The sequence below is a fragment of the Aedes albopictus genome, chromosome 3 (genome assembly GCF_035046485.1).
Source record: "Aedes albopictus strain Foshan chromosome 3, AalbF5, whole genome shotgun sequence".
Classification (NCBI taxonomy): Eukaryota; Metazoa; Arthropoda; class Insecta; order Diptera; family Culicidae; genus Aedes; species Aedes albopictus.
In genome coordinates, this window is record NC_085138.1 from 206,025,577 (window position 1) to 206,051,986 (window position 26,410).

Genomic DNA, 26,410 nt, shown 5'->3' on the forward strand with positions numbered 1-26,410 from the left:
CCAAGCACAAAAAATCATCCGGAAGCATGCACCATCCAGAGCCCACGATGAATATCACACCACATTTTTCACTTTTTTGTGTTGTCGTAATTTTCTCACTTGCACGCATGCAAATTGAAGGGTGATTCCTCCCAGCAAAATAATAAATTGGTTCGATTTCTTTTCGCAATTGAACGAAAAACTGGCAGGTGTGGAGTTTGGGATTTCTCTGGGAAGGAATCACTCCTCACGTGCAGCACACACAACTTACTCAGGCTGACGTTGGTTCGCAAGTGGCGAGAGTGAACGCGGTTGGGTGACGCCTGGAGTTGTTGCTACGCAAGCAGGGATGCTAACATTGTCTGCTTGACAGTTCGCATCACATTTAAATGCGCTATATCGCCTGCTGTGATCATTCACTTTATCACAGCTTTATTCAGTACATCTTATATCTCACATAATGGTTTCGGGATGGAAAACGTAAATTTAATTTTCGCCGCTCGTTAATAGTGTTGAACATAGCAATCGGAGACAGCGTTTGTGGATCACAGCAACCACTGGACTGAAGTGTCAAGTTAGGTGTAACGAAAATTCCTTTCATTACTGTTTCAACCTCTAACCAATAAACACATTGTTGAGAACCACTGCCTTTCAATAGGTTATTGGCCCTGCACCGTAAAGAGAAGAGAGTAGAAATCCTCTACATAGAGATGAGCGGAAGTTACATACATCGATTCGGCAACGCTGTTTGTTTTGTTTACAACAGCTGCCAACACTTGCTACAAAGCTAGATGTTCAAACTTTGTGCGTGATTTCGTTGTGGTTCAAGTTGTTTTGTTTACTTACCTTACCGGTCAGGCTAAGGCCGGGGTGGCCTCTGCTGTACATAGTAGCCGCCTCCATTCCACTCGGTCCATGGCTGTTTGTCTCCAGTTCCGCACTCTGCGTAGGGTCCGCAGATCGTCCTCCACTTGGTCGACCCACCTAGCTCGCTGCGCTCCACGTCTTCTTGTACCGGTCGGATGACTCTCGAGAACCATTTTAGTCGGGTTGCTATCCGACATCCTGATGACATGACCCGCCCACCGTAGCCTCCCGATTTTCGCGGTATGGACGATGGTTGGTTCTCTTAGCAGCTGATGCAGCTCGTGGTTCATTCGCCTTCTCCAAGTCCCGTCTTCCATCTGCACTCCGCCGTAGATGGTACGCAACACCTTCCGTTCGAAAACTCCAAGGGCGCGTTGGTCCTCTGCACGTAGGGTCCATGTTTCGTGCCCATAGAGGACGACCGGTCTAATCAGCGTTTTGTAGATGGTTAACTTCGTGTTACGGCGAACTTTGTTCGATCGTAGAGTTCTGCGGAGTCCAAAGTAAGCACGATTTCCTGCCACAATGCGCCTCTGAATTTCTCTGCTGGTGTCGTTGTCGTCGGTCACCAGTGAGCCCAAGTACACGAATTCTTCAACCGCCTCGATTTCATCACCGTCGATATGAATTCGGGGTGGCGGGCGCGGTGATTCCTCCCTGGAGCCCTTTGCCATCATGTACTTTGTCTTCGACACATTAATGACTAATCCGATTCGCTTGGCTTCACTCTTTAGTCGGATGTACGTTTCCGCCATCGTCTCAAATTTACGAGCAATAATATCAATATCATCGGCGAAACCAAGCAGCTGAACGGACTTCGTGAGAATCGTCCCACTCGTGTTTATCCCCGCTCTTCTTATTACACCCTCCAAAGCAATGTTGAACAGCAAGCACGAAAGACCATCACCTTGCCGTAACCCTCTGCGAGATTCGAAGGGACTCGAGAGTGTCCCTGATACTCGAACTACGCACATCACTCGATCCATCGTCGCCTTGATCAACCGTATCAGTTTATCCGGGAATCCGTATTCGTGCATAATCTGCCATAGCTGTTCTCGATCGATTGTATCATACGCCGATTTGAAATCGATGAACAAGTGATGTGTGGGCACGTTGTATTCGCGGCATTTCTGCAACACCTGGCGGATGGCGAACATCTGGTCCGTTGTAGCGCGTTCACCCATAAATCCAGCCTGATATTGCCCCACGAACTCTCTTGCAATCGGTGATAGACGGCGACATAAAATTTGAGAGAGTATCTTGTAGGCAGCGCTCAGTAGTGTGATCGCGCGGTAGTTCCCGCAATCCAACTTGTCGCCCTTTTTGTAGATGGGACACACGATACCTTCCATCCATTCCTCCGGTAATACTTCCTCCTCCCAAATCTTGGTAATGACCCAGTGTAGTGCTCTCACCAGTGCTTCTCCACCGTATTTTAGAAGCTCGCTTGGTAGTTGATCTGCTCCAGCGGCTTTGTTGTTTTTCAACCGGCCAACCTCCTCCTCAATCTCTTGAAGGTCAGGGGCCGGAAGTCTTTCGTCCTGTGCACATACTCCTAGATCTGTTACCACGCCACCTTCGGTGCTTGCAACGTCGCCATTGAGGTGCTCATCGTAATGCTGCCGCCACCTCTCGACCACCTCACGCTCGCTCGTGAGAATATTCCCGTGATTATCTCGGCACATGTCGGCTTGTGGCACAAAGCCTCTGCGCGAGCGGTTCAGCTTCTCGTAGAACTTTCGTGTGTCCTTAGCGCGGTACAGCTCTTCCATCGCTTCGCGATCTCGTTCTTCCTGCTGGCGCTTCTTCATCCGGAAGACTGAGTTCTGCCTGTTCCGCGCCTGTTTGTAACGTGCCTCATTCGCTCTCGTACGGTGTTGCAGCATTCTCGCCCATGCTGCATTCTTCTCGTTTTTCAACTGTTCACATTCGCCGTCGTACCAGTCGTTTCTGTGATTCGGAGTCGCGAAGCCTAGTGCTGTAGCCGAGGTACTACCTATGGCGGATCGGATGTCCCTCCAGCCATCTTCAAGTGTAGCTGCGCCAAGCTGCTCTTCCGTTGGTAGGGCCACTGCTAACTGCTGCGCGTAGTCTTGAGCCACTTCTACGTTACGAAGTTGCTCGATGTTGAGCCGTGGCGTTCGACTTCGACGTGTGGTGATAACTGTCGAAAGTTTTGAGCGCATGCATACAGCGACTAAGTAGTGATCCGAATCTATATTCGCACTGCGGTATGTGCGGACGTTGGTTATATCTGAGAAGAATTTACCGTCGATTAGAACGTGGTCGATTTGGTTTTCTGTTTGATGGTCGGGTGATCTCCAGGTGGCTTTGTGGATATCTTTGCGGGGGAAGAAGGTGCTTCGGACTACCATACCACGGGAGGCTGCAAAGTTTACGCATCGCTGGCCGTTATCATTCGATACGGCGTGCAGGCTGTTTCGCCCGATTACCGGTCTGTACATTTCCTCCCTTCCTACCTGCGCGTTCATGTCGCCGACAACGATTTTCACGTCACGCGGCGAGCAACCATCGTATGTTTGCTCTAACTGCGCGTAGAACGCTTCTTTCTCGTCATCGGGTCTCCCTTCGTGTGGGCAGTGGACGTTGATGATGCTGTAGTTGAAGAAACGGCCCTTAACTCTCAACATGCACATCCTTGCGTTGATCGGCTGCCACCCGATCACACGTTGTCGCATCTTGCCCAACACTATAAATCCTGTTCCCAGTTCATTGGTGGTGCCACAGCTTTGGTAGAAGGTAGCCGCTCGATGCCCGCTTTTCCACACTTTCTGTCCAGTCCAACAAAGTTCCTGCAACGCCACGATGTCGAAGTTGCGGGGATGTAGTTCGTCGTAGATTATCCTGTCACATCCTGCGAAACCTAGTGACTTGCAATTCCATGTTCCAAGTTTCCAATCGTAGTCCTTATTTCGTCGCGTGGGTCTTTGCCGATTGTATCGAGTCGTATTTTCTCCTATGTTATTCGCAATGGGGTTTTTTACGGGTGGCTTATTGGGCCTACGCCAACACTCCTGTCTCGCCGGAGGGCCATCGTGCCAGTTCTGTTTAACGTCCCAACCAACACTGGGACGACCACGCTGATGGGGCTACCACCTTGGATCTAGCTGGGCGTGGTGCAGCGTTTCTTACTCAGCCGCTGGATGCCAGAACAGACGCTGTTTGAGCCGCACCTCCTTGGTGAACAGACACTCGGATCGTACCTCCTCAATCTAGCTGAAGTCAGAAGGACAACAGTGCCCAGGCTGCACTACCAGCTAAGCACACAACTCTTAGCTGGCGGTCTTTGTCATCGCTTGACCCGTGGAAGTATGAGGTAGGAACTTGTGAGGACCAGAGCTATATTGGACGCTCTCCTTATCGACTCACCGTTTTGCAGCCAAGTTGTTTTGTTTACATTTTCTAATTATGGTAAAATTTTTTTTCAAAATTTCGTTGAAGTAGCGGAGCAATCGAAGAAATCTGAAATTTATTGCAAAAGTGTGACGCTAATCATATCGGCAGAAGTGAAGCAAGAAGCAGCAATGAAAGTTTTTTCGACAAGTGCAGCAAGAAAAGTGTCGTCATAAGCATGAGCTTTTTAAGACAGAAATAATAATTTTTTATCTTTTTACTAAACATACATATGCCGCCAATATCTCGATATTAAAAATAAATAATTTTAATTTATTAAGTTCCGATTGCAATACCGTTCAAACGACGCCTTCCTACGAACGATAAGCATGTTCATTTGGCTCACACTTTGACAGTTCTCTTTGCACGATTGGCTCACAATGGCCGCCTCTGCAGATCTCTATAATGTAGGATTACTAGAAGAGAGTAAAGAAGAAAGATGGAAAACGAAAAGCGTTGGATCTTTGACGGTCACAATTACGACTGTTGGATACTCAAATCTCAAAGGAGGTAGGTTGGTTGCACTTACCTTGAAGGGCACCGACGATTTACTCCGAGCCACCGACTGCCGCACACATAGCAGCCATCAGCAGCCTGATAAATGGCCGACAGTCACGCACGTCGCAACTGCCAGCGAGGGGACACTCCAACTCCAAGTCGCCGATAGCTGCGCACGTCACAGCTACTAGCGAGGACGCTTGAAAACGACGACCGTGCACACCATGATCCTCAGCTGCAATCGTTTCGGTCACCAGCCACTCGAAGCCGACGACCGTACGCACCACGCTAGACGATATCTCCGTCGAAGGACCACGGCCAAATTGCCGCACAGTACGATGAACGGATCCGTCGTGGCTTGACTGCCAGTAATTCACCAGGAGTAATACCGAAGGCCAATCCAGGAAAATTATTCCGGAAAATAAACAATTTCTAAATAACTCTTATGCCTCAGTACACTCCAGGGAACACGCAGCAAGCCCGACTGTTTCCGTAGCAACCGATGCACTCCACACACCACTCGAACGGACGCAAGGAAAATCAACGCTGTGCAGGTCACAACACGTTCGCTTCTCTGCCGCTAACGCCGCCGTCTCGAGGCAACGACACACACACGACACCGACTCGCACTCGGCGCGAGAGGGAAGGGAAGAAAATGCCAGCCGACCGCCTGGTTGACCGAGCCGACTCGATACGCTTCGGAATACTTAAAGAAAATAATGCTTTGTTTCGTTCTGTTCGCGACGACGGTTTATTAATAACTGATGACGAAAAATGACAAAGGGTGCTTTTATATAATCTCTCATGAATGGAAAATGTTCTGCCTGAAGTCGTCACGCTGTGCTGTATGCCCCGCCCCTTCGGAGTGCAAGCTGCTATCCGCCACCAGACAGCAAGCGTCTTGCTGTTATTTAACGGGCTGCACAGTGCACATGCTACGTATGTCATTTTAGTTGGCACGCGCTGGGCGCGTACATACTCCCGCCGCATTGGGATGGAACACCATTCCAATAGAATACCTGGTGCTCCTCGTTATTGGCGTTCGAAACGGTACCAATTTCCGGTTGGAACATTGGGAACCACTCCCTGACGTCTCCATCTCCATGTCGGTGGCTCTGACCCTATTCCTACCTTGGTAAAGTGCAACTACGAGAACCAACCTCCTCACTCGAACCGTTAGACTGCCCTTCGTCAGTAGCACAGTGGTACCCGTTTTTGCACTTCGCACACTATTTGTCCATCTTGCCCTTGAAAGAAGCGATAAAGAAACTTGAGCCCTCAATTCCTCACGAAAACAGTTCAATTTGCAAAGTCTCTGCTCAACCCGCACATTCTGCTCAGAAATGTTTCCTATCTCATCAAACACTGATTCTTTATCTTCCCTACAATTCCTTTTGTATCCGCTGCCCAGTTGGTTAACTTCCACAGCACGATGTTTCTTCCGAAGTGGATCCGGAGCCCGCTTCAACTTCATCAGCATCACTTGACTGTTGGACCACTTAACTATCTCACTCAGCTGCACCGGTGACTGATGGAACAGATCTGGCTCAAAAGCTCTGCCACAGCTTACATCATGCATCCACCGCTGTTGTATGATTAATCTACCAAACACCATCACGGGATACAGACCAAGACATCGCCAAAACTGACCACTCTTCAGACTCCATAACGCGCCTGATACTCCAGTTTCTCCTTCAGTATCTGCCATTTGAAAGACTTTCTGTGGTGTCCGGACCAGCTCTTCTCCTGCTTTGGTCACTTGAAGTTGTTTGGCGGACCCTTCACGTGACTTCACTTCGCTGTCATTCACCTTTTCTTTGGTTCTTGCAGTTTCCACCACGCAACGACTCGAGATATCGATCGGAAAGCTGAACGCATCGATCTGCTCACGGATCTCATGTTTAACATCGTGATGCTCCTTGACATCTTGGTATATTTTCTTCGGTTCAGTCTGTCCAACCCGACATCTCTCACTTAATGGGGCTCCACACATCACTGGCGGCTCAGAGTCTCCTAGCTGGTCGACGGACTCGTCACACAGCTGTGGAATAACGATTCGTTCGACTTCATCTCGATGATTTGCTTTGCACGGCTGGTCTACAATCTCACGCTCTTCACTCGTTGACACATTGTTAAGCTGTTCCTGTTCGGAGAACCGCTGAAATCCCTCTCGGAGCGGACTCTCACTGATGGCACACATCACGTGGACGGCCTCATCCACGGATTCCTCAAATGCACCGGTGACAACCCATCCGAACTGGGTTTCGTATAGCGTGGGAAGATCTTCGGAGATTCTCAATTGCGCCTGTCTCAGAATCTGGGCGAAAAACTCAGCTCCAATCAACAGATCCACATCTCTCGGTTCATTGAAGTTTGGATCGGCCAATACGATACCGGTCGGAATCTTCCACTCCGAGATGGTCACCGGTATGGATGGAATTCTTCCTGTTACCCTCGTTGTCACCAAGCAGTCCAAATCTCGCTCGAATTCGACATAGTTGGACGATATTTTCAAGTTTACACGATGCTTGATTTGCGACTTGACTCCTCCCACTCCAACAACTGGTACTCTAACAGAGTGCTTCGGCAGTCCAAGCAATTTCACGGCAGACTCAGACAGCAGATTGATTTGGGACCCCGAATCGAGAAGAGCACGCAACTTGTAATTTCTACCGCTCTTTGAAGTCACGTTCACCAACGCCGTCATCAAAAGGACATGTTTTGATCGCTGCACAACACTGGAACACGCTGTAGACACGGGTTCTTCAAGCACATCAGACGCTTCTGCCGTCTGCACCTCTGGCTGTTCGGATGTTATGCTGGAACTTTGCTGAGGCTCACGGTGAGAAACTTCCTCAAAATGCAGCATCGTGTGGTGCCTCCTGTTACACTTCGAGCACGACTCCTCTGCTTGGCAGTCTCTTACTTGGTGGCCTTTCCAGAGACAGTTGAAGCATAACCCATCCCTCTTTACCATGGTCACTCGCTGATCGACACTCATTTTCAAGAATGACGGACATTCGTAGCTACTGTGCCGGCCTGCACAGATACCACACTCACTACTGGTTGGACTGGTTGTTGCTGGGTATGATGTTCGTGGCGACGAACTGGACTTCGTCATCGGTGAAGGTTTGGTAGACGGTATCCTGTCCATCTCACATCTCTCGAGCACCTGACAATAGTTTCTCAGGAATTTCATGGAGTCATCAAGGTCTGGCAGCTCTCCATGATCCAACGTCATCTCCCACTGCTTCCGAGTTTCTCCATCGAGGCACATTGTCAATAGTTTCACTACGATCAATCCTGCTGTACCGTCGACTTCTTGCTTCATGAACCGCAGTCCTTCCACATGACGATTGCAGGTATCGATTAGGCTCCTCAACTCTTTGTAGCCCTGTCTGGAGATGGGTTTCATCGACAATAAACCTGAGATATGGGTGTCGATGATCACTCTCGGGTTTTCAAAACGCTCCTCCAATAACTTCCACGCCTGATCATAGTTGTTGTTGTTTATAATTCTGGCATCCAAAATGCCGGACGCATCACCGATCAACGCCTTGTCCAAGTACTGCAGTTTGGTTGCATCGGAATCGCCACACTTTCCGACCAGGTCGTTGAAAAGGGCTTTGAACTTCGGCCAACCTTCGTACGTCCCATCAAAGGTTGGAATCGGGGTACTGAGAGGTTGTTGGGTCACAATCACTTGGGGAGCTCTGTTGTTTGCGGGTTCGGCACGGAACAACTCCATCAGTTGATTCAACTTGACCAGCGCTTCAGTGTGTAGCTCGTCGAATTCATCCATCTTCTTGTCCTGTTCCTCTATGCTCTCAGTTGGACACAGAGCCATGATCAGATCGTGCTTCGCTGAATATTCCGCGTAATGCAGCTCCATTTTTCTCTCAAGCACTTTCAACTCGGAAAGGCTGACCACTTCTGGAAAATCGGCAGCTTCCGTCAGCTTCCCGACGATCGTCGTCACTCTCGCTTTCACTTGTCCACGCTGGTGGATCAGTTTCTTTAGCTTCTCCATGGTTCTTACACTTTCACTCACCACACTGGATATTGCTGCACTACTCACTAAAGTTCGCTTCCGAAGGGCTTTCGTTTTGAAACTACTAATGTTCACTCGAAGGGCTCTCACTTTTCACACAATTTGGGTACCACTGCACTACAACTCACTTCGCACGAGTTTGACAGAAAGTCTTGATGGACAGAACTATCTTAATTTAGTTCAAAGTTGCACGGAATTCTTACAATGCAAGAGAACACAGACACGATCCCACTCAAAATGAGTGAATAATCGCTCAGGGATAGCAATACTACTCAGTGGACTGTAACACTGATTCAATCCGGCTCGGTCCGGACCAAATGTTGGATACTCAAATCTCAAAGGAGGTAGGTTGGTTGCACTTACCTTGAAGGGCACCGACGATTTACTCCGAGCCACCGACTGCCGCACACATAGCAGCCATCAGCAGCCTGATAAATGGCCGACAGTCACGCACGTCGCAACTGCCAGCGAGGGGACACTCCAACTCCAAGTCGCCGATAGCTGCGCACGTCACAGCTACTAGCGAGGACGCTTGAAAACGACGACCGTGCACACCACGATCCTCAGCTGCAATCGTTTCGGTCACCAGCCACTCGAAGCCGACGACCGTACGCACCACGCTAGACGATATCTCCGTCGAAGGACCACGGCCAAATTGCCGCACAGTACGATGAACGGATCCGTCGTGGCTTGACTGCCAGTAATTCACCAGGAGTAATACCGAAGGCCAATCCAGGAAAATTATTCCGGAAAATAAACAATTTCTAAATAACTCTTATGCCTCAGTACACTCCAGGGAACACGCAGCAAGCCCGATTGTTTCCGTAGCAACCGATGCACTCCACACACCACTCGAACGGACGCAAGGAAAATCAACGCTGTGCAGGTCACAACACGTTCGCTTCTCTGCCGCTAACGCCGCCGTCTCGAGGCAACGACACACACACGACACCGACTCGCACTCGGCGCGAGAGGGAAGGGAAGAAAATGCCAGCCGACCGCCTGGTTGACCGAGCCGACTCGATACGCTTCGGAATACTTAAAGAAAATAATGCTTTGTTTCGTTCTGTTCGCGACGACGGTTTATTAATAACTGATGACGAAAAATGACAAAGGGTGCTTTTATATAATCTCTCATGAATGGAAAATGTTCTGCCTGAAGTCGTCACGCTGTGCTGTATGCCCCGCCCCTTCGGAGTGCAAGCTGCTATCCGCCACCAGACAGCAAGCGTCTTGCTGTTATTTAACGGGCTGCACAGTGCACATGCTACGTATGTCATTTTAGTTGGCACGCGCTGGGCGCGTACAACGACCAATGGGCTTATCGCGTCACGGTACTTCTGGAGGAAAAAGGCCTTATGGAATGCATCGAGCGGAGCATCGAGGAAGAAGAGTACTTCGCCGAAGCTAATGGAGACACCCCTGAAGTGAAAGCAGAGAAGAAGTGCAAACTCGAGCAACGCAGGAAGGACGATCGCAAGTGTAAGAGCCTGATTATCCATCGTATCGCTGATAGCCATTTGGAGTTCGTGATGGGAAGAGAAACCGCCAAGGAATGCTGGGAAAGTCTTCGGAATACCTTTCAACGACGAGGATTGGCAAATCGACACTTTTACCGCAGAAGACTTGGGATGATGAAGCTGAAGAATGGAGTAAGCATGCAGAACCATCTTCTGGAATTCGACAAGCTTCTTCGGGGATTGAAGACGACAGGAGCAAACATAGAAGAGGACGATGCGATCACGCAGCTGTTGTTAACCCTGCCGGAAACGTATGACGGACTATGCACCGCTCTGGAAACCATGTCGTTCGAGAAGATTTCGTTGAATTTCGTGAAGAGTCGATTGCTGGAAGAAGAAACGCAACGGAAAGTTAAGAATCAAGATTGCGACGACGAAGGACCTGAATCAGCGTTTGCTGGAAAGAAATTCAATTACAAGTGTTACAATTGTGGCAAGATTGGACACAAACGTTCGGATTGTAAGGTCAAACCTGAAGCCGGAAAAACGAGCCGTGAGTTTGGAAAACCTGGATGGACCAAAAAAAAGCGAGCGGACGTCGGCTGTTCCGATGACATCGCGTTTGTTGCCACTTGTGAATCGGATATTGCTGGAGTTGCGAAGAAGTCAAGTGATACGTTCCATTGGTTCCTGGATTCGGGAGCGTCCGATCATATGGTGAAGGATAGGAACTGTTTTGAAGAACTTCATCGCCTGCCTCACAAGATATCGATTACTGTTGCCAAGAGTGGTCAATCTTTGGTCGCGGAATATGCTGGAACAATACGAATGTACACCGAAGTTGACGGAAGGAAGCTATCATCGGTCGTCGATGATGTGCTGTATGTACCAGGACTTCACTTGAATTTGTTTTCGATTAGTCGCATAGAGGAAAAAGGAATGTCCATTATTTTCGCCGGAGGAAAAGTTATCGTGAGTCGAGATGGGAGAACTGTTGCCACTGGAAGGAAATACGGAAGGTTGTACAAGCTGAACGCGGAAGTGAACTTGGAATTCAAGCGTGAAACTGAGGCGCATGTTGCGAACAGTGCAGTTTTCGATCTGTGGCATAGACGTTACGGACATCTTGGAGGAGCGAACTTGAAGAAGCTGTGGCGGAATGAAATGGTCCAAACAAATTCGAAGCTACCTGAGTCAGTAGAAACCAGTATCTGTGAAGTATGTATGGAAGGCAAACAGTCTCGGAAACCTTTTGGAGAATCAACTGGAAGACGATCAAGCCGTCCATTGGAGCTGATACACACGGATGTTGGAGGACCCTACACACCTGCGACGTGGGATCGGAAACGTTTCTTTGTCACGTTTATAGATGACTACACCCACTTCACCGTAGTCTATCTGATGGAATCAAAAGATGAAGTGTATGAATTTTTCAAACAATACATGGCGAAGGCGACATCATACTTTGGACGAAAGATTGCACGGATCCGTTGTGATAATAGAGGAGAATACTCAAGCAAAATGTTCAAGAGCCTGTGCCGAGAAGAAGGAATCACCATCGAAGCAACAGTCCCCTACACTCCGGAATTAAATGGCGTAGCCGAACGCATGAATAGGACTTTGTTGGACAAGGCACGTTCGATGATCTGTGATGCTGGTCTTTCAAAGAGCCTGTGGGGTGAAGCTGTGCTGGCTGCTACTTATTTCAGTAACCGTAGTCCGACTAGTGCTTTGGAAGTTGTGAAGACACCCTACGAGATGTGGTACTCGAGCAAGCCGAACATACACGGTCAGAAAATTCACTCATTTTCGAGCTAAAGTGAGACAACTCAAAATTGAGTAAATTTTTTTTCCTGCGGTAGCGCTGGCCCAAGTGCGAAAATCTCATCAGTTTAAGCCGTATAATATTCTTGATGATGCGAAGAATATTATACGGCTTAAACCAGTTGGATTTTTGCACTTGGGCTAGCGCTATCGCTGGAAATGCAATTTACTCATTTTTTGAGCTGTTCCAGTTTAGCTCAGTTTTGTGTGAATCTTACTCATTTTAGAGTAACATTTTCTTAGCGTGTAGACAATCTCCGAGTGTTTGGATCAATTGTCTACATGCATATACCGAAACAACGACGAGGAAAGTTGGACCCAAAGTCAGAGAAAAACATCATGGTTGGATATGCCACAAGCGGATACAGAATCTGGGATCCTCGGAAGAAGAAGCTGTTCAATTCTCGGGACGTTAAATTTGATGAAAGAAGGAAGGAGAAGCCAAAAGTATTTCCTGCTACTGATGTGGATGAGTCTAACGATGAACTGGATAGCGAGGAGCGAATTGTATTTGAGCCGGAGAATTTTCTGGAAGAGGTGCAACCTGAAAACGTGGATGCTGAACATTATGAAGCGGAAGATGAACCTGTTCCAAGACCGGATGATGGAAGTGAAACTCTTGACGTTGAGGAAGGTCCAAGTAGGAAACGAGGTCGTTCAGCCGACGAAACGTTCAGTGAGCATCCAGTGCAGAAGCGAGCGATTAAAGTGCCGACCCGGTTCAACGATTATCATATGACGCACAATGCAGAATCAACGTTGGCGTACGCTATCAGTGCTGAAGCATTTGTAGACGAGATCCCCATTGACGAGCTGAAGAAAAGAAGCGACTGGAGATTTTGGAAAGCAGCTATTGAGTCGGAATTATTATCGTTGAAGAAAAATGGAACCTGGACTTTGGAAGCAAACCCAGGAAACAAAAACATTGTTGACTGTAAATGGCTATTCAAACTCAAACGTGATGGTGATGGAAACATTGAACGCTATAAGGCCCGCTTAGTAGCAAAAGGATATTCGCAGAAGAAGAACTTTGATTACAATGAAACCTGCGCGCCTGTTGCAAGAATTTCTACGATCCGAATCCTGTTGGCTGTGGCAAACCAAAAGCGATGTGCAATCCATCAAATGGATGTCAAGACAGCATTCTTGAACGGGACGTTAAAGGAAGAAATATACATGAAGCAGCCCGAAGGTTTTGAAGAAGGAGGACCCAATATGGTTTGTCGATTGAGGAAATCGCTGTATGGATTAAAACAAGCACCGCGAAGCTAGAACAAAGAATTCAACAATTTCATTTTGAGCCTGGGTTTCCAACGATCTGCCTATGACAGCTGCCTGTATTTTCGAAAAGTTGGAGATGTTACCGTTTACCTCTGTCGTTTCCCCAGCGGAAGTGGCGAGAGCAGCAAATGAATGATCAAAGAGACAATCCGGGGCAAGCGTAGTAGTTCCGTCAAGCGGATGGTAGATTCGCCGTCGGGGACTACCGGTGTCGTGAGCAAACAAAGTGTGGAGCTAAGTGGCGAGAGCAGCAAATGAATGATCGTAGATACAATCCGGGGTAAGCGTAGTAGTTCCGTCAAGCGGATGGTAGATTCGCCGTCGGGGACTACCGGTGTCGTGAGCAAACAAAGTGTGGAGCTAACTGGCTCTCGGTCGGTATTCGGGAGAACTTCCTACGTCGGGGAACTCTCTGTCGGAGTAGGATAGATCCGCTGTCGGGGAGTATCCGAGTAGTGCGCGTGAAGTCGTTGTGCTAAATGGCACACGGGCGGTAACGGGAGAACGTCTTTCTGCCGGAGTAATGCAGATCCACCGCTGGGGACAGTCAGAGTAGGAGCGATCGGGAAGAAGCACCGGAGCGTGGTCGTCAGGGCGCCTGTGAACCGGAAACCGTCGCAGGACCGACCTTGGCATCTGCCCGGGAAGTCGGTTGCGGGAGAAGTTTTAGCGTCCGAGTGGTACCGGAGGGGAATTTGAGGTGGAGGTGAACTAGGAGAGTGTTTTTAGTGGATAGGAGCACATTCGAATCCCACACAGCGTCTTTAGAAGATTTTTGGACTCCTCGAATAAAAAAAACACACACACACACAGCCACCTAACACAGTTCTTGTCAGGTCATGGATGGTTCAGATAGTATTTGTATCGATTCGGCCATGCAGAGTCCCCATTCTGTCCGGCATGTCCAAACAACGAGGAGACACCGGAGCACGTGATATTCGACTGTCTGCGATTTGAAAAAGTACGTGGCGACATGCTAGCGAGCGAGAACCTTACTGGTCGGGATGAAAACATCGGTGTCGAGAGAACTTCCACCGTCGGGGTCTTTCTCTGTTGGAGTAGACTAGGTCTGTCCACCGCCGGGGACTAGACCGAGTAGACCGCGAAAAAGCACCGGTGCTTGGTCGTCAGGGCGCCTGTGAACCGGAAGCCAGTCTCCAACCGGAATCTCAGAACCGACCTTGGCACCAGCCTGGGAAGTATCGGTAACGGAAGAAGTTTCAGTGTCGGGGAACTCTTCGTCGGATAGGGTAGATCCACCGTCGGGGACTATCCGAGTCGTGCGCGAAAAGCCGGAGTGCTAAATGGCACACGAACGATATTAGAATAACAAATTTGGTGTATGTTTGCGAGTATGTTTGTACCAACTGTGTCGCTGAATGGCGATAGGTTAGGTTCCTCCTCCTCTTCTTGGCGTAACGTCCTCACTGGGACAAAGCCTGCTGCTCAGCTTAGTGTTCTATGATGAGCACTTCCACAGTTATTAACTGAGAGCTTCCTCTGCCAATGACCATTTTGCATGTGTATATCGTGTGGCAGGCACGAAGATACTCTATGCCCAAGGAAGTCAAGGAAATTTCCTTTACGAAAATATCCTGGACCGACCGGGAATCGAACCCGTCACCCTCAACATGGTCATGCTGAATACCCGTGCGTTTACCGCCTCGGCTATATGGGCCCAGGTTAGGTACGAACACTAAAAAGATTAGAACTACAAATTTATAAGCGACAAAATGTGTAAGAAGGGTAAAAACCCGTTTTAATCCACCTATTGTGAACAGAACCCTTCTTACACTTATTAAAATTATTGTTGTATTATTTGTATTTAATGTATTTATTTTGTGTGATTGATCAAAAGTTCTAGAAAATATTGTGGATTTGGAATCTAGTGGATTGGTTTCCAAAGTACAGTCAAACCTCCATGAGTCGATGTTCCTTGACTCGATATCGACTCATGGAGGTAAATGTTTCCATAGGGCACTGCATGATATATTACAAGTTTTATTTTTGTGTTAAATGTGCTATTTTAACTTGTATTCCCCTAGTATTAATGCACATTTATAGGGCTCTGGCAGAATAGAGGCCCGCAATCCTATTTCGATTGCCAACATTCAGGCCATTTCGGGCCGTGATTAAGTACTAGAGATGTAAATCTTTCCCTGGCACAGACTTCAAGTTATAGAACTCTAGTGATGAAACCCGAATCGGAATGCCCCCTTAGGATTAGAAATTCCTAGACAAAACTCAAGCTATGAATGCAACTAATGCTGCGAACGAAAGGCAACCTGCCAGACAAAATACGATTACAGGATTGATTGATGGACCAACAACATTTATGAAACCTCGTCATCCTGTCATCGGAAATCGTTATCCACTAGGGTAACAGAGCAAAATTTATGTTCTTTGTTGTATTTATCCAAGTGTGATGTCCTAATTTATTGCGCATTCATAAGGTTCCACTACAAGATATTATATTTTAATGTGTATTTGTAGTGCTTCATTATTTTTTCGTAATAATGGCGCCCAACGTCGGGCACGAGTTTTGTAGGTGTCCATGTTATTGCGGCCAACCGCAAAACCCACGCGGGCATTGTAAATAGTGTACATATAGCAATAGTATTAGGTTAGGCTTGTGTTTAGATGTAGAATATTTTTCGTCACGATCGTGACGTAGTACGGAAATTGAAAGCTTTGCCTGATCTGCACAACTACGTTATGAAGCAAGATTCCAGTTATTTTGTTTTGTGTTTATTTAGTGAATCCAAGATCGAAAATCCAATAATGGACTATTCTGTTCTATCTGGAATTGTAGCCTACGTACAGTTTTGTTGTGTTCCTGGTGTGTTGCAGTAGGTCTAGCCGAACCAACTTCAAAATCTTCTACCAGGACAGAAGAGTCTCTGTTGAAGTTGGATGTAAGTTATATGTTCACACTTAATTTAATTTGCCGAGGCCGGCAAAATAAATCGCCGAGAATCCAACAGCTGAGAGCTCGGTAAAAATCTCGGCAAAAGTTCGAATTGCCGACTAGTCTGCAAACTCGACAAAGAACAACTGTCAAACTTTGACGAATGGTTCGGTAATACATTGCCGAAAACTTCAGCATTCATTATTGCCGAAACTCAGTAAATGTTTATTTTCTTTCGTGCTTATTGATAAGAAGAAGTAAAATAAAACAAAAATGATAATTAGGTAAACAATCGTGCTATCTGCGCTCCACGCCTTCTTGTGCCAACCTGATCAGTTGCAAACACCAGCTTTGCAGGGTTGTTGTCCGGCATTCTTGCAACATACCCTGCCCACCTTACCCTTCCGGCTTTGGCCACCTTCTGGATGCTGGGTTCGCCGTAAAGTGCAGCGAGCTCGTGGTTCATCCTTCTCCGCCACACACCGTTCTCCTGCACACCGCCGAAGATCGTTCTTAGCACTCGTCGCTCGAAAACTCTCGAGTGCTTGTAGGTCTTCCTCGAGCATGGTCCATGTCTCGTGCCCATAGAGGATCACCGGTCTTATTAGCGTTTTGTACATGATGCATTTGGTGCGTGGGTGAATCTTTTTCGACCGCAGTTTCTTCTAAAGCCCGTAGTAGGCCCGACTTCCGCTGATGATGCGCGTGCGAATTTCACGGCTCACGTTGTTGTCAGCCGTCAGTAAGGATCCGAGGTAGACGAATTCCTCCATCACCTCAGAAGTATCCCCGTCAATCGTAACATTACTACCCTGACCAGTGTACGCAGAATATGCCACCGCAAGCGAAAAATAGGCAACAAAGAAAGCACGGCAACAACGCTTTGTTTTTTCGTTAGCAGATAATGACAAAATCACTCCCGAGTTTGTTCACAACAAAAACGGTAGGAATATTTGTCTCGTTATATTCACATCGTGATTTTCGCATTGTTTTACAACTGATACTCAACTCTGAGGTTTGCAATAGTCTTATTTCGTCCAAATGCTTATGAATTCGATAATGTGGGTCGAAAATTTCAGCAGAAAAGCCGGGATATCAGCACACGCCCGGCAAGCGATGTTTGTTTTATTGCTCTCATCGCCTGACATGCGTTTGTTGCGGAGCGCCTTTGTTACCAACATACACCGCTTAGGACAAAGCGTTTGTTTTTCGGCGTCATCCGTTTTTCGTACCCTGACCCTGACGGATCCGGTCGTGCTCGGTTCCGCCTACCAGCATGTACTTTGTTTTTGAGGCATTCACCACCAGTCCGACCTTTGCTGCTTCGCGTTGCAGGTGGGTATACAGTTCTGCCACCGTTCCAAATGTTCTAGCTATAATGTCCATGTCGTCCGCAAAGCACACAAATTGACCGGATTTTGTGAAAATCGTTCCCCGGCTGTTGAGCCCGGCTCGTCGCATCACACCTTCCAGAGCGATGTTGAAGAGTAGACATGAGAGTCCGTCACCTTGTCGCAGTCCCCGGCGAGATACGAAGGAACTGAATAGTTCACCCGAAACCCTTACGCAGTTTTGCACACCGTCCATCGTTGCTTTAATCAGTCTAGTCAGCTTCCCAGGAAAGCCGTTTTCGTCCATGATTCTCCATAGCTCTGCGCGGTCGATACTGTCGTATGCCGCTTTGAAGTCGATGAACAGGTGATGACTTGGGACCTGGTATTCACGGCATTTCTGGATGATTTGCCGTACGGTAAAGATCTGGTCCGTTGTCGACCGGCCGTCGATGAAGCCGGCGTGATAACTTCCCACGAACTCATTTGTTTTAGGTGACAGACGACGGAAGATGATCTGGGATAGCACTTTGTAGGCAGCATTCAAAATAGTGATCGCCCTGAAGTTCTCACATTCCAAATGGTCGCCTTTCTTGTGAATGGGGCAGATTACCCCTTCTTTCCACGCCTCCGGTAGCTGTTCGGTTTCCCAGATCCTGACTATCAGTCGATGCCGACAGGTGGCCAACTTTTCTGGGCCCATCTTGATGAGTTCAGCTGCGATACCATCATTACCAGCTGCTTTGTTGGTTTTGAGCTGGTGAATGGCATCCTTAACTTCCCTCAGCGTGGCAGTTGGTTCATTTGCGTAATCCGCTGCACTGACGTCGTCGTTTCTTCCGCTCTTTGCTACTAGCATGGTAATCTCAGATTGTACTTCATATTATGGGATAAAAACTTATCATTGTGTATGCTCACTTGCCGTGCCTATGCTGATTGGTTTTTCAGCCACTTACCAACATATTGTCGGAACGCCACCAAACCGGACTTCGCACAATCAAGTCGCGACGCGACCCAACTCGCGACGTTTTTGAATCATGTCAAAAGTAGTGCGCATCCTTCCCGTTGTTGTCAGCAACACAGCGCATTAGATGCGAAACAGTTACGACACTTGTGGACCAAGAAAATGACAATTTTTGATTGAATGTCTGTCTTGATTCCAACCGGATAGATAATATCATTCCGCGATGGCTCCGGTAGGTTCTAGAGGAAGCAACAAGTGATTATTTACTTTTGTGAACAAATTTTTGAAAGAGTTCCTGGATATGCACATGAAGACATCTTTGAAGCCACTATTGAAGAAATTCTTGGAAGAAACTTCCAGAAACATCTGATCATGAAATATAAGAAGAATCTCCAAGAAAGAACTCCTGTAGTAATTTTAAAGGAAGGAATTCCTGGAGGAATCAACTTACAGAGTTTTGATTGGATTGCCTGAAGAGTTCTTGTTGCGAATTGTTGGAGCAGTGCCGTTTTACAATATCTTGAGGAACGCCGGAAAAATCCAGAATCAGTCCTAGAAGAGAAATTCTATTAGATGCACATGAAGAAATCTGAATTTGAATATTTCAAGGGATTCCGGAATAGATACTTGTAGGAATCTAAAAAAACTGATAAATCACCACAAGAAATCCTCTTGGAGGAATGTTTTGGAGACAAGACTGAAGAGCTTTTTCAGAACCGGACGTTGGTCTACGAAACGCGTGAGGGACAGAAGAGTGTAGGCATAACAGCGGGTGTTCCTCAAGGCTCTATCCTGGGCCCGATGCTGTGGAACGCGATGTACGACGAATTGCTGCAGTTAAGCTTACCAAGTGGAGTGCAGATTGTTGGGTTCGTGGATAACGTCGTGCTCATAGTAATCGGTGAGTCGCTGAACGAAGTGGAAGTACGGGCCTCGGCGGCGGTAGAAATGATCGAAAACTGAATGTGGGGACCCTATCAAAAGGCGGAAACACGAAAGGCGGAATCACGAAAGGTAGAAATTCAAAAGGCAGACCACCTTAAGAGTGTAACGAAAGGCGGAAAGTAACGTAAGGCGTAATTTTGAAAAGGCGGAATCAATGAAAAGTCGTCATAATTCTATGCTTTTTTGTTCCGACAGTTAAATTCTTCAGTTTGTCACGCTTCAGTCATGTTTGTTGAACTTCTTAATTCTTAAGCTGTTAGTACACAGGGTCAAATATCTGTCCAAAATAAAACCAATGCTCATACATATTGATTGACTCGATCGAATTTTCATTAGTGTTAACAGTTTAACACTCAGTATGTTGTTTCTTGAGTTTTTTCTTTGTCAAATTTTTGACCCTGTGTACTTCAGGCCTTAGTTGATTCAACGCGGCCAAATAATAAATAAATAGCATTCAGATCTGGCTTTCGATTAGAATAGTCTATTTTACGAAACGACAACAGTGTTGATATTGATATTAACACTCACGGGCTTGGGCGCAACCTCCTGTCAAATTTTCATTTATGAAATGAGCGATCAGCTGATCCGAAACGTCTCGTAAAATGGCTCATAGTTCATACTTGTATGCAAGCCCGTGCACAAGGGATGGGTTTTGGGGATTTTTAGCCTTCCCATTGCCGATTTCCATGAACTAGACGCCCCTCCGCCCTTTGCCAAAATTAAGAAAAATAAACCTCACCCTTGTCGCCTGTTCTGTGCACGGACCTGTCTATATGAGATTATAGGGCAGGGGGATGATGAAGGGCCAGAATCATCTACCCAGCATTCAATTCAACATGGCGTTTTGTTTTGATTGCTTAATTCATGGAAAAAATGCGCTGGAAACATCGACGTTGCTTCGCTGCTATATATAATATCGTGCAAAGTGATAAAGAAAGAGAAACAATCATCAAAAACAACGATTTGTGTAATTTCTGAAATAAGCACTAGCAACACACGAGCCACACACCCGAAAATCAGGAGCAAGTTAGGGTAAACCGACCAGAAAGTGGGTACCAAAACACGCCGTACCAAAATTGCTGATGGGTGGTGCGGCGATGTACCGAGTTTGACAGCCGTGTCACCCCACTGTTATAGGGAAACTGACGACCTTTTTGAATCGAGCACAAGTAATAGCTGGTGTTCGGCCGTTTGGCCGAATTTTGATCAAAAGAGTTTACCAATATGATCATCAGAAATATTTTCATCTTTTAATTATAGGCTATTCTTTCTAGTTTAACCATTCGGGATTATTAAACTTCCCGGGTAGAGGTGAAATGCTGACGATCAAAACGTGATATTGGTTTGATTGATATAAGAGATAAAAGATCTGAAAATAATATCTCAAAAATGTTCCTGGAACATCTGAACAATATCAAAATTTGATATTTTGAGATCAAACGAATAGCTCGCTGCTATTGGTCAGATCTTACAAAATCTAAATATGATATGATGATGATGCTCCAGGAGTAATTTTTTGATTTTATTTTTAGATCTTTTATCTCTTAAGTCAATCAAACCCATATCACTTTTTGATCTCCATATCAAAATATGCTATTATCGAGCTCTTTTCCTCTACTCGGGTTCGGAACTGTTAATATTTTTATCATAGATTTTCAGTGTACGCAGAATGTGGTACCGCAAGCAAAAAATAGGCAACAAAGAAGGCACGGCAACAACGCTTTGTTTTTTCGTTAGCAGATAATGACAAAATCGCTTCCGACTTTGTTCACAACAAAAACGGTAGGCATATTTGTCTCGTTCTATTCGCATCGTGATTTTCGCATTGTTTTACAACTGAAACTCGACTCTGAGGTTTGCAAGAGTCTTAATTCGTCCAAATGCTTATGAATTCGATGATGTGGGTTGAAAATTTCAGCAGAAAAATCGGAATATCGGCACACGCACGGCAAGCGATGTTTGTTTTATTGCTCTCATCGCCTGACATGCGTTTGTTGCGGAGTGGCTTTGTTACCGACATGCACCGCTTAGGACAAAGCGTTTGTTTTTCGGCGTGATCCGTTTTTTCGTACCCTGTAGATTTTCCCTTCTTTAAATCATAGGCTGTTCTTTCGAGTTATACTGATGCAGAGAGCAATGGTTTGATCACATAATTTCACAATTCCTTTTTCGGTCAAACGGAACTCGGCCGAATGAACCGAAACCGAAATAGTTTCATTAATAGAAAATTAAAGCTGTCACCTGTAAAAAATCCTTCCTAAGGTACGCGTTTACAAAGCAGGACCATGCTGAATGAGGTTCAATTCCCGATGATGCGATTCAGAAAATTTCCTGGTTGGCAATGTCCTCATCCTCAATTTAGTTTAGTTTAGTCCTTGAGTTTAAAGTATCTTAGTGTTAGCAATGTGTAATTGCATTTTATTGGCAGAATGCCAATGTCAATGTTAGACTTCCAATTTTAAAAACCATGTTAAGGAATACATTCATACGTGTTTGCTATGCAATATGGTTCACGCTATGTCCAAAGGGAAGCATTATGAAAAATGAATGTACCTCAAATGTTATTATGTTAGGTTTAGACCTCTAGTTTCAGAATCTGTTCGGTTTAAAATGTTTCATCTTGGGTTTTTGATATTTTTGATTTTTTGCCTGTTTTCCCATACAAATGTCGACAAAAGTCATTTTAAGGTCCATTTCATCCCATATAAAAATGTATGAAAAAAAACCCAAGATGGATGATTTTAAATCGTACATATTCTGAATCTTGAGGTCCAAAAATACGGTTCTAGTGAAAAAAAAAATTGAGGTACATTTACTTTTCATAATACTTCCCTTTGGACATAGCGTGTGGTTGAAAGGATACACATCAAACTATGCTTAAAAGGGCAACCTCTTCTTCTAATGCCGATTCCACTAACTGTGGCATGAGATTTAGAATCACATAAGGCTAATTGAAATTTGCCGTACTTTTTGAACCAGCAGAGCAAACGGCAGCCTTTTGTGATTCCGCCTTTCGTGATTATGCCTTTTGTGCCTTTCCGCCTTTCGATAATTCCGCCTTTTGTATTTCCGCCTTTCGTGTTTCCGCCTAACGTAGGACACCCGACGTCGTGCTCATAGTAATCGGTGAGTCGCTGAGCGAAGTGGAAGTACGGGCCTCGGCGGCGGAAGAAATGGTCGAAAACTGGATATGCGAGAGGAAGCTGGCATTAGCACATCACAAAACCGAAGTGCTGATGATCAGCAACCGAAAGGCGGTACAGCATGTTAAAGTTTCAGTCGGAGAACTTACTATCGACTCAAGACGAGAAGTGAAGCATTTTGGGGTGTTGATCGACGACCGGCTAAACTTCAACAGTCATGTCGACTACGCCCGCGAGAAAGCGGCCAAAGCAACCGCAGCGTTGACCAAGATCATGCCAAACAGATCGGCAGTCAGTAGCGGTACGAGGATACTCCTTGCCAGCGTGTCGATGACAGTACTTCGGTACGGCGCTCCTGTCTGGGCAGCTGGACAGCTATCGAAGAGGAACCTGGCGCGGCTGAATAGCACATACAGGCTGATGGCTATGAGAATAGCCAGTGCATACCGAACCATATCCACGGAAGCGGTCTGCATCATAGTGGGAATGATCCCCATAAAAATCGTACTGGAAGAAGACTGCGACAGGTTCCCGCAAGCTGGCCCGCAGGAATGCGAGAGCTGACTCGATGAGAAAGTGGCAGTTGGACTGGGATAGCACCGCAAACGGAAGATGGACCCATCGGCTCATTCCAAACGTTTCGGTATGAGTGGACAGAACACACGGAGAAGTTAACTTCCATCTGACACAGTTCCTGTCAGGCCATGGTTGCTTTAGGAAGTATCTGCACCGATTCGGCCACGCAGAGTCCCCACTTTGCCCGGCCTGTCCGAACGAGGAGGAGACACCGGAGCACGTGGTATTTTTTTATTCTTAATCACTTAACCTAATTTACAGCTCTATTGTCCACTGGGGCACTACGTGAGCGATTTCAATTGACAGCTGCACTAACATTTTGTGCAGCGCCTAGATGTATATTCTATTCTACTTTTTCGAACTGGTTGCCTTTCTGCTGCTTTCACTTTTTCTACTTTATACCTAGTAGAATGATGAGCACAAGGATGATGATGAATGGCCTTTGTTCCTTTCCAGTCCGAATTGGGGGTCCATTATGAGTACCGTCTTACCCCTCTGGTTCGACACGTTTTAATACGACACTTTTTAATTCGTACCCCGCTTATACGACACATGTCGAATAAAAAACTGTTCAAATGTCACAACGATGTACACTGTAAATGCAAAACAGTTTGATATTGCGCTTATACTCGCACCCGCAGCAACTCCTCTTGCAGCCGAAAAATTCGGAAGTTCTGAGTTAGTGCTATTCAACACCCAAACCACCTGGAGACCAACCGGGATGAACTGAGGATGGCAACAATCGTAGAAAGAACGAGCTTTTCATTCGCGCCACCGCAATATTTGATGAAATTATATTTCATAACAAATCCGGAAATCAAAACAAAAACAAAAATAGAGTTGCCAAATTTCACTGAGCATGGTGGTGTAGGGTGACCAGTTTGTCGAATTAAAAGTTTACCCCGGTTATACGACAACAGTCGGTGTCGTATTAGCGGGGTAATACGGTAGCAGTTCGCCGATGTCCAGGAATCCGGGTCCGTTTGAGCAATGGGGCTCAGAAGAGGGTCAGTGTCAGTTGCTCTCGGAGGAAAAGCAACTGACGAAAAATTGCAAGTGCCGGGGCTGGGAATCAAACCCATGACCATCCGCATATGAAGCGAACGTGTGACCAACTACGCCACGGGCCCTGGCTAGCCCGTGGTATTCTACTGCCCACGGTTCATGGCGGAACGTAGCGAGACGCAAGCGAGCAGTGTTGGGAATCTGAACGCTAACAAAATTATTACGAAGATGTGTCAGAATGAAGTTACGTGGAGCGCGGTGAATAAATCAGTTGTGCAGATCATGTCGTCGTTGCAGCGAAAATGGCGGGAGGATCAGAGGATGGCTGACCGCGAACGGAGTAGGCATGATCCATCGTCGAGGACATGACCGAGTAGTTCGTGGCGTAGTACAGGTTTTGAGTCGTCGGGGTGCTGGTGAACCGGAAGCCAACCGCCAACCGGAATCGCCAGACCGACCTCGGCACTTCACTGGTCGGGATTTTCGGTGTCGGGAGAACTTCCACCGCCGGGGTTGTCTCCGTCGGAGTAGGCTAGGTCCACCGCCGGGGACTAGAGCGAGTAGTTCCGCGTAAAAGCACCGGAGCGTGGTCGTCGGGGCGTCTGTGAACCGGAAGCCGACCTCAACCGGAATCGCAGAACCGACCTCGGCACCAACTCGGGAAGTTCGGTTTCGAAAGATCTTCCACTGTCGGGGAACTCTTCGTCGGAGTAGGTTAGATTCACCGTCGGGGACTATCCGAGTAGTACGCGAGAGTGCTAAAGGCTACATGGTCGCTTCCAGAAGACCTGTTTTGTCAGAAATGTGTATAGCGGAGTAGAGAATTGCATGAGGAGTGTTAGTAACCGTAATCAATCGCTAAATGGCGAATAAGTTAGTACTAACACATTACTAACTGGAGCTAAATGGCTCGGCATGTAGCATGGTAAATGTGGCTAACAAATTAGAATGTTTAATCAAAATAGAATAACAAATTACACGGAAGCCAAACGGCTCAGTACGAAGACTAGGATAACGAATTGGTGATAGTGCACAAGGCACTTTACGCCTCTCCTCCGAAGAAATACTGCATGGTGGTACCGGAGGGGGATTTAACGTGGAGGTGAACTAGGAGAGTGTTTTTAGTGGGTAGGCGCACATTCGAATCCCACACAGCGTCTTTAGAAGATTTTTGGACTCCTAGAATAAAAAAAACACACACACACACACGCGTGCGGAGGGGAATTTAAGGCACATGTGAATCCCACACAGCGTCTTTAGAAGTTTTTTGGACTCCTCGGCCCCTCGAGCTTCTGATCCAAAGTCGGCCCTAATAAAAAAAAAATATGATACAACGTGCTTAACAACCCTTTCGGGCTATCGTCTTGATGATACAGGGAATACTACAATCATTCACTCTTTCAGCAGTGTATAATACATTTTTATTAGGGGGGTTTTCGAGCGATATTGATACCCTTCTTATGGATGTAAGAAGGGTAAAAAACAAATGGTTTATTGTTCAATCACAAATTGGCAATGCGAACTCGACTATACTTATCTAGCTAGATAGCTAGCAAATCTAGTTATACTTATTCATTGAAGAAAAATGCCACTCATTCAGAATGGCCAATAATGTACTTATTTGTTCTCGTATTTCGTATAGCATGGAATCGAGGTGCTTTTTTTCAATATGAAATAAAAAATAACATTAATATACGTATATTTATTTTATCATTCAAAATATGAAGTTGACTCAACTTTATGTGACGCTAGTCGTCTTACTCGTACCAATGTAAGGTTATTTGCTGCAGACGGGTGCGCAGTCAGCTTTTCACAAGCAAGAGTGGAAAAAAATAGCCAATGCGCGAGCAGACTATTTTACGTTAGTTTTGAGTTTGCTACCAACGCGAGCGGTTCGAGCGATATACAAGTAGCACGTAATACTAATCTCATTCGTTGAAATCATATTTGGCTAAAATAAATCAATTGCTCTACTAGAAAGTTGCCATTGAGTCATGCTAATTGAATGAATAATTAATATTTATATTGACTCGAGAACAGAAACATGTTTGTGCTATCCGGTCGTTAAGTGCGATTCTATTCATTTTTGAACTCATTTGCTTATTCTTTCTTACATAACGTAGTCGAAAAATAGAATGGTGAAAATTTTTAATTGAAACGTTTT

At 46.4% G+C, this 26,410-nt stretch overlaps 1 protein-coding gene across 9 annotated transcripts in view; it reads left to right on the plus strand.

The window, feature by feature from the left end:
- Window positions 1–26,410, plus strand: part of LOC109432788 (alpha-actinin, sarcomeric) — a 101,718-nt gene that overhangs the window by 11,182 nt on the left and 64,126 nt on the right. The window contains exon 1 of one of the 9 annotated variants that reach the window (XM_062858706.1): window positions 26,040–26,162. The exons of 3 other annotated variants lie outside the window; for them this stretch is intronic. The gene's annotated coding sequence lies outside the window, so the exon portion shown is untranslated. Of the gene's footprint in view, window positions 1–26,039; window positions 26,163–26,191; window positions 26,315–26,410 lie in introns of those variants that run through there. 5 more of the 9 variants (XM_062858701.1, XM_062858709.1, XM_062858708.1 and 2 more) reach the window with 5 other exon arrangements.